This window comes from Perissodus microlepis, chromosome 7 (genome assembly GCF_051167445.1).
Source record: "Perissodus microlepis isolate ML-2025 ecotype Zambia chromosome 7, ASM5116744v1, whole genome shotgun sequence".
In the NCBI taxonomy this organism is placed as follows: domain Eukaryota; kingdom Metazoa; phylum Chordata; class Actinopteri; order Cichliformes; family Cichlidae; genus Perissodus; species Perissodus microlepis.
In genome coordinates, this window is record NC_140467.1 from 30,738,306 (window position 1) to 30,745,808 (window position 7,503).

Genomic DNA, 7,503 nt, shown 5'->3' on the forward strand with positions numbered 1-7,503 from the left:
GGGATTTTTCCACATACACTACAAAGTATAAGTACCATGTAAAACAATACTATAAATTTAATTCGAGTTTACAATACTTAAAGAGCAACATCAGGCTATGAAAGACTACACAAAGGATGCATGATGTTAGTGTCACCACCACTCGATGTATCTATTTCAACACAGGATGTTTCCAGGAGGACCAGCTAACTCCAGCTTGTTGTGGTCATGGTTCTTTGGGTTTATGAAGTGATTTATACATTGTTTAACATTATTTAGTCTTTTGAGTGTAGTATTATCTGCCAGTGCTTCTGAGTTTTGTCATCTGTGTTTCTAGTTCTTAGTTAGTGTCAACCCTCATTTGATCTAACTGTGCGCCCCGTGTTATTGTCTAGCCTATTTTCTTGGTTTTGTGTTTTGATTCCCGTAGAGCCAATAAAACAATAAAGCTCTTTCTGAGTTTACATCATGGTCACAACATGGGTTTCCCATCTACGGTTGGGGTGGCATGATGCAGCGGTAGACAGCACTTTTGCATATTTTGATTTGTACAGGTATTTGTTTTAGAAAAGCAATATTCAAGGTGATTCCATATTTTGTTTCCTATACTTGATCTGGAAGAATGTCATTAATAAAAAAAAATAATGTATTAAAGTATGTTTCATGATAGCCATTATGTTCAGCTCTTAAACAAAAACAGTTGTGTCCTGTTTGTAGTTTATTTTTAACAAAGTACATCCTCCACATTTCTACTGTCGGCTCTCTATGATGTCATAAAGATGTTAATTTGTTTCAGACAGGATGAGCAGAAGAGCTGCTGGATAAAATAAACCAGGATTATTTTTAACTTTACATCTTGCAAAGCTAATCCATCAGAGTCTGAGAGTAAAAGATGGAGATGGAGATCAACAGAAGAGATTCAGTTTGCTCTACATCCAGCTTTTTGCCACAGTGACCTCAAAAAGAAAAAAAGAGTGACCGTGCAGACTTGAACATTATTCAAGTCACAATGTAATCCACCTCTGTCTGTGCAGCGCTAAGGCCAGTTTGGTCTATTTGGCTTTGTGGCACAGTCCTATAGTACTGTCTAGACACACACACACACACACACAGAAACAGAGGGCTCAGGCCATCGCTGTCTGAACTATGAGTGATATACAGTCTATCTGCTGTCCTCCATCGATACAGTAGACGTAACAAAGCACTGCTTCCTACTCCATTTACACACACACACTCCATCTTCAGAGAGGAACAGGTTCAATTTCCAGGTGGGGATGATGATTTATGAAATGTGGAAACTGGATTCTTCAATGTGACCTTGGACATTCGGCCGAGGCTTCATTTACAGTCGCTCTCTGTTCTTTACCTGATGAGCTCCATCTCACCCAACACTCAGTGGAACATAAATAAACTGACAACAGAGCACATTAGTCACTTTTCACATACATAGATGGCAGATTTTAAAAAATTAGGTGAAAAAGTGCAGACCAAGGCTGGATCACCAACCAGGCCCCATATCATTTTCATGTTTAGTGACAATTTTCACTATTAAAGTGAAATATATATTAAAGCAAATGGTGGATTGTTAACTTTGAGCACCGAACTATCTGTCTTACTATTGTTTATGTCATAATTTAACATACAGGGTGATTTTCTAAGGCACAGAGATACCCCTTCAGCATCAATTTCCAATATGAGAAAACATGAGAAATAGGTTGTTTAGAGTTCTGAAGACTAGAAGACCCAAATCCAGAACTCCAGTTTTGGCGTGAACATGATCCGACCCCAATCCGAAGCAACTTTTAATTAATCTTTCTTTTTTACATTGTTTATTAACTGTAGTTGTATTCGTGGTGTATTTTGGTTTCATGTAAATAAAAATAATAATAAACTTGTTTTGTATTTGGACTATGTTAAACTGTCCCTTTTTAAATGAAGAATTATTATTATTAACTACCAGGTGTACATTAAAAGTGTGAGCTAAAAAACATCCCGCAGCCATGTATGCTTTGTATCCTAGAAGGTACTATAGATGTGAAAACGTCTGTACGGGCTAGCAACTAGCTGTAAAAAGGCTTCTCCATGTTCACCTTCTTCCTGTATTTACTTTTGCCGCTCCCACAACATAAACATCTGGCCAATGAGCAGAGTGAACGTTCTCACATGGTTTGGAATGAAGCATTTCGGTTTGCTTGGAGTTTACATGGATTTTTCTGTGTGAAAACAAATGAAACCAAGGGGAAAAGCTTAAAGGGCCCTTGCAAAAATTAAGAACATTTTGTCATCTGCTGACTTCAAGAAAGTGATTCATGCATTTACTTCATCCAGGCTTGAAAATTAACAGTCTTATTTGGTATCAGCCAGGCTCTGCTCTCTCGTCTTCAGCTTGTTCAGAATGCTACAGCCCGACTCTTCACAGGGACAAGTAAACGCGGCCATATTTCCCCAGTCTTGGCTCGTTCACACTGGCTTCCAGTACGTTCTAGAATTTATTTTAAGATTTTATTGCTTGTTTTTAACTCACTAAATGGATTAGCTCCTCGTGCCTCTCCGATCTTTCAACTAAAAATACTCCAAACAGAACTCTTAGATCAGCTGATCAGTTGCTTCTGATTATTTCCTAGAAGCAGACTGAAACACAGAGGAGGCTGGGCCTTTGAGATTTGTTTATTTTTTTCAATTTGTACAGCACTTTGGTCAAACTATGTTATTTTTAAATATATTTATAAATAAATTGATTGATTGATTAAAGTTTACAAACTCAATAACAGATTTGGAAAACAGTAAATGAACTATAGGTGTGAAAACGTCCTAAGGGGAAGCACAGGCTTAAATATACACAGAAAACTGACTGGGGATTTAGATGAGGAGGCGGCGTTAGGTGAAAGTAATTAACAATAGGTGAAAACAATCAGACAAACAGGAAGTCAAAATTAAAATACAGCGCCAGGAAAAATATAACTACCAAAGTGAAACAGTAAATACCTCTACAGACACTACTTAACACTGGGACACTGGGTGGGCTGTAATAATACTAATAAACTCCAAGCGGAAACCAAAATCTAACAATCAACAAACTAAAACGAATCACAAGAATAAAACAAAGGGATCAAAAACTTCATAAAACTAAATTAGGCACTGATACTACTTGGTTTGGTTTAACCCAGGAGTATGTGTCTGAAGTCATGTGTCCGGTTAAGTTTTTCTGAGTGCTTCAATCACACTGGGAGTGACTTCATGCCTTCTTCAGCCACTCTAAGCAACTTAGGACAGCTTCTGGCTTCCGGGAGAATTATATGAACGATGCATTTCGTGGAAATGCAAGTGTTGTCTTAAGTTGGTGCAATTAGTTTCAGTGGCCATGCTAGGTGTATTCTAGGATTAAATCTGAATTCATGAAAAAGATCTGGTTTAAGGGTTTAAGTTTAGGTTGAGCTTAGGGTAGGACAGAGGTTCTCAAATGGTAAGTCCAAGCTTGTCTTGGGATTTTGTGTCAACTCATTAGTAATAACAACAACAAAGGAATACTTTATCATGTATAAGGGAAAATCTTTAATTATCACTGTAACCACATAAATAATAATTAATGAAAGCTAAATGTACCCTGTTAGGGCAGCGGTTTTGCTCAGCAGGCAACCCTGTGCTGCATGGCTAGAAAGTAGCAGCTCTTTGCTATGTGTCTTCTCCTCTCTCCTTGCTTTCCTGTCTGTCTACACGTTCCAATAAAGGCTAAAATGCTAAAAAAGAAAGAAAGAAAAGAAGGTATTATTATTTTTCTATTTATTTATATTAAAAAATAAATAAATGTACCCTATTAGTATCTGTTTTATGGCTTGCCCAGTTCTAACATGGTGCTAAGCAAGCTAAATCAGGACTTTAAAACCAGATAGCTTGTTGTGTCCATTTGCTTAAATGTTCTATCAAACATGCCTTGAAATATAAAATTAAAAAAACAACAACAACACACCATTTCGGTTATATGGAGGCTAATCTCCACAGATTTGAATACTGGTGTGCCTTGAAACTTCGTTTTATCTTTTGGTAAGTCTGGGGTAAGTATTGTGGTTTGATTATGACTCTGTGTGTGTTTGTCTGTGTGTGTTGATGTGTGCACGTTCGTGCGCGTACAGTGCATTCATTTCATGCTCCCCCGGCTCAGGCGGTGCTGCAGACTCTGATCGTCCACCCACCTCTCTGCTCTAATAACTATTGATCATTAATTGACTCTTTCATGAGATGCGAGCTCCTCTGATTGGTTTCATATCGCGGGGTTCACATGAAAATCTGATCAGTCTGATTTATGAGTTCATTCTGGTTTTATTGAGGTGCTCAGTGAACTGCTGCGAGAACAAAGGAAAACAGCATATCTCATCCTTTCAAAGTAAAAGCTTATATTTTTGCTTGTTTCACTGCCAGTATTACTGAATAAAATTTAAATTTCTCAGTGCAGTCATGGTGTTTTTTAATATCTAAGTAAGTGGTTCTGCTGTAATGATCATAATAATTAAGTTCTTTTTATTATACCATCTTTTTTCTGAATAAATCACATTTGGAGTCAGTTAAATTGTACTAAAATCAACCCGAGGCTCATACCTTGCTGCAAGCAGATAGTCGGGCACGGTCAGCATTAGGTCATTATTTTCATGGCAGTTTTCATGATTCTACTAATGAACTGGTTGGACTATATAAAGAATACAAAGTATTCTAGAGTTAAATGTGAGGTCATCTGTCTGACTTGCCTGAAAGTCAGTCATGCAGCAAATCGATAACAGAATGGCTGAAAAAACCCCAAACTGAATCAAGGATCAAGGTGTTGCAGTGGTCAGTCAAAGAGAGCTATGCATAAACAAATTCCTGCAAATCTCAATGAACTGAGGCAACGTTGTAAAAATGAATGGAACAAAATTTCTCCACCATGATGTGAAATACTGATAAAGTCATACAGAAAATCATTATTTTAAATTATTGCTGCTGAATCCTGGTGTGTAGTATGTTTTTCAGATGACTATATGTAGAGTGTGTGTCGTGCTGAGAACTGGTCGTGTAGTGACATTAGCAGCTTATGGACGCTGGGGGTGGAAGAGAGGCACTTGAAAAAGAGCATAAGCATCACACCCTTTGGATTTTCATTGAAAATTCAACCCAAGTACATAGAAATCAATCCACAGTTCTCACTTTTTACATTAGGCTACGTCTGCATATACAGTCCATGGGTATTTTTTTCTTAATGGGGATTTTGTACTTTTGAAAATTATTTCTGTCCCCATGAAACGACAAAAACCGATGTCACAGCTGTGCTAAGAATAGAATAGAATGAAATAGAATAGAATAAACCTTTATTATCCCACAGATGAGAAATTGTGGTGTTACAGAGCTCTTACAGCAAGGGAAAATAAAATATAAAAGGAAGACACAGAGTGCTCCTATAAACATAAGCAACCGAAGTTCGTATATACAGGTATATACAGGTAACAATGTGCATCTTGATGCATGCTCAATCATCCAGGTAAGTAGATCTCCAAAAGTTGATTCTGTTCATCTGGTCTGTCTGAAGCAGTTAGAACAAGACAAGGCTATTGACCAGATCTCATACCACTGGCTATACCCAGGTGAATCTACACCAAGTCTGTATGGTTTACCGAAGATACATAAACAGGGTGCACCTTTAAGACCGATTGTCTGTATGATCAACTCGGTCACCTATAACATCTCCAAGTTTCTGGCTTCGATCCTCAAACTACTGGCTCTGAACACCACATCCAGAACATTTTGGATTATGTTGAGAAGGTGAGAGATGTCATTATGGAGGCAGATGAAACCACTGTCTCGTACGACGTTACATCTCTCTTCACTTGCATCCCAGTCACGGAAGCGTTGGAGGTAGTTCGTAAGAGATTACAGGATGTTTGCTTTTGGAACGGTGTCGTCATTCCACCTACTTCACATACAAGGGTCAGTTCTATAGGCAGAAACATGGGTGTGCCATGGGTTCCTCAGTTTCACCCATCGTGGCCAATTTGTACATGGAAGAAGTGGAAAAGAGGGCTTTGCTATCCTACCCTGGAACACCACCAAGCCATTGTTCAGGTATGTGGACGACACCTGGGTGAAAATCAAATCTCAGGACGTACCACAATTCACGGATCACATTAACTCGGTTGACCAACATCAGTAATGGGGGACATCTAAAAGCTGATGTGTACCATAAATCTACACACACGGATCAGTATTTAAGGTTTGACTCTCATCATCCACTGGAGCATCAATTGGGTGTCGTCTGGACGCTACAACACAGAGCGAACACCATCCCCACTGACACAGCGGCCAGGGAAGCAGAAGAACATCACATCAAGAAGGCCCTGAGTAATGTGGTTATCCCAGCTGGACTTTTGTCAAAGCTGGGAAGGCGCCTAAAGAAAGCTCCAACCGATCCAGGAGAGACCACAGCCTAAGCGAAAACCTGTAGTGATCCCATATGTGTCAGGAGTATCAGAACAGCTGAGACACACTTTTTCTAAACACCGGGTCTCTGTGGCTTTTAAACCCCAAAACACGCTGCGCCAAAAATTGGTCCACCCCAAGGATCGGGTCCCCGACACAAACAGAGTAACATAGTGTACGATGTTAAGTGCCAGGAGGATTGCCAGGATTTATACATCGGGGAAACCAAACAACCTCTGGTGAAGTGGATGACACGACACAGAAGAGCCACCTCATCAGGCCAGGACTCTGCAGTCTATTTACACCTACAGGCCAGTGGACACTCTTTCAATGATGAGGATGGACACATCCTGGACAGGAAGGAACGCTGGTTTAAGCGCAGAGTCAAGGAGGCCATTTACGTGAAAAGGGAAAGACCATGTCTGAATCGAGGAGGGGGCCTAAGGGTACATCTTTCACCATCTTATAATGCTGTGAATGGTACTCATGGACATTGATCAGTGGTCTTTGATCAGTGGTTGTTGATCAATGGTCATGAGAATTTGCATAATCAAGATTAAGGAACTGACCTCCCAGCCCACTGTTCCCTCGGTGGGCTGGTTTCAGTCATTATGCAAATGTACTGTTTATAAGATTGGGGAAACCTGCAGTCAGCTGAGACTGAAGAAGTCACTTGGATGAGTGACAAATCGTTTCTCCCACTGAAAACGCTACGTCCAGATGAACAGAATCAACTTTTGGAGGTAACAATGTACAGAATATGTATAGAAAAATTGAAAAAAATTGTACGGCGATATGTATAAAATGTACAGTAAACAAACAAACTGGTGAGTAAGATGACCAAAAGAATGTTAAGCTGCATTATAGAGTCTGACAGCTGCTGGTAAGAATGACCTGCGGTAGCGCTCCTTTCTACAATGTGAGTGTAAAAGTCTACTGCTGAACGAGCTGCTCAGTGCTCGTAAAATCTCATGCAGGGGGTAGGAGTTGTTGCCCATGATGGATGTTAGCTTAGACAACATCCTCTCCTCCCCAACCTGCTCGATGGACTTCAGCGGACAGTCCAGGACAGAGCTGGCCCTC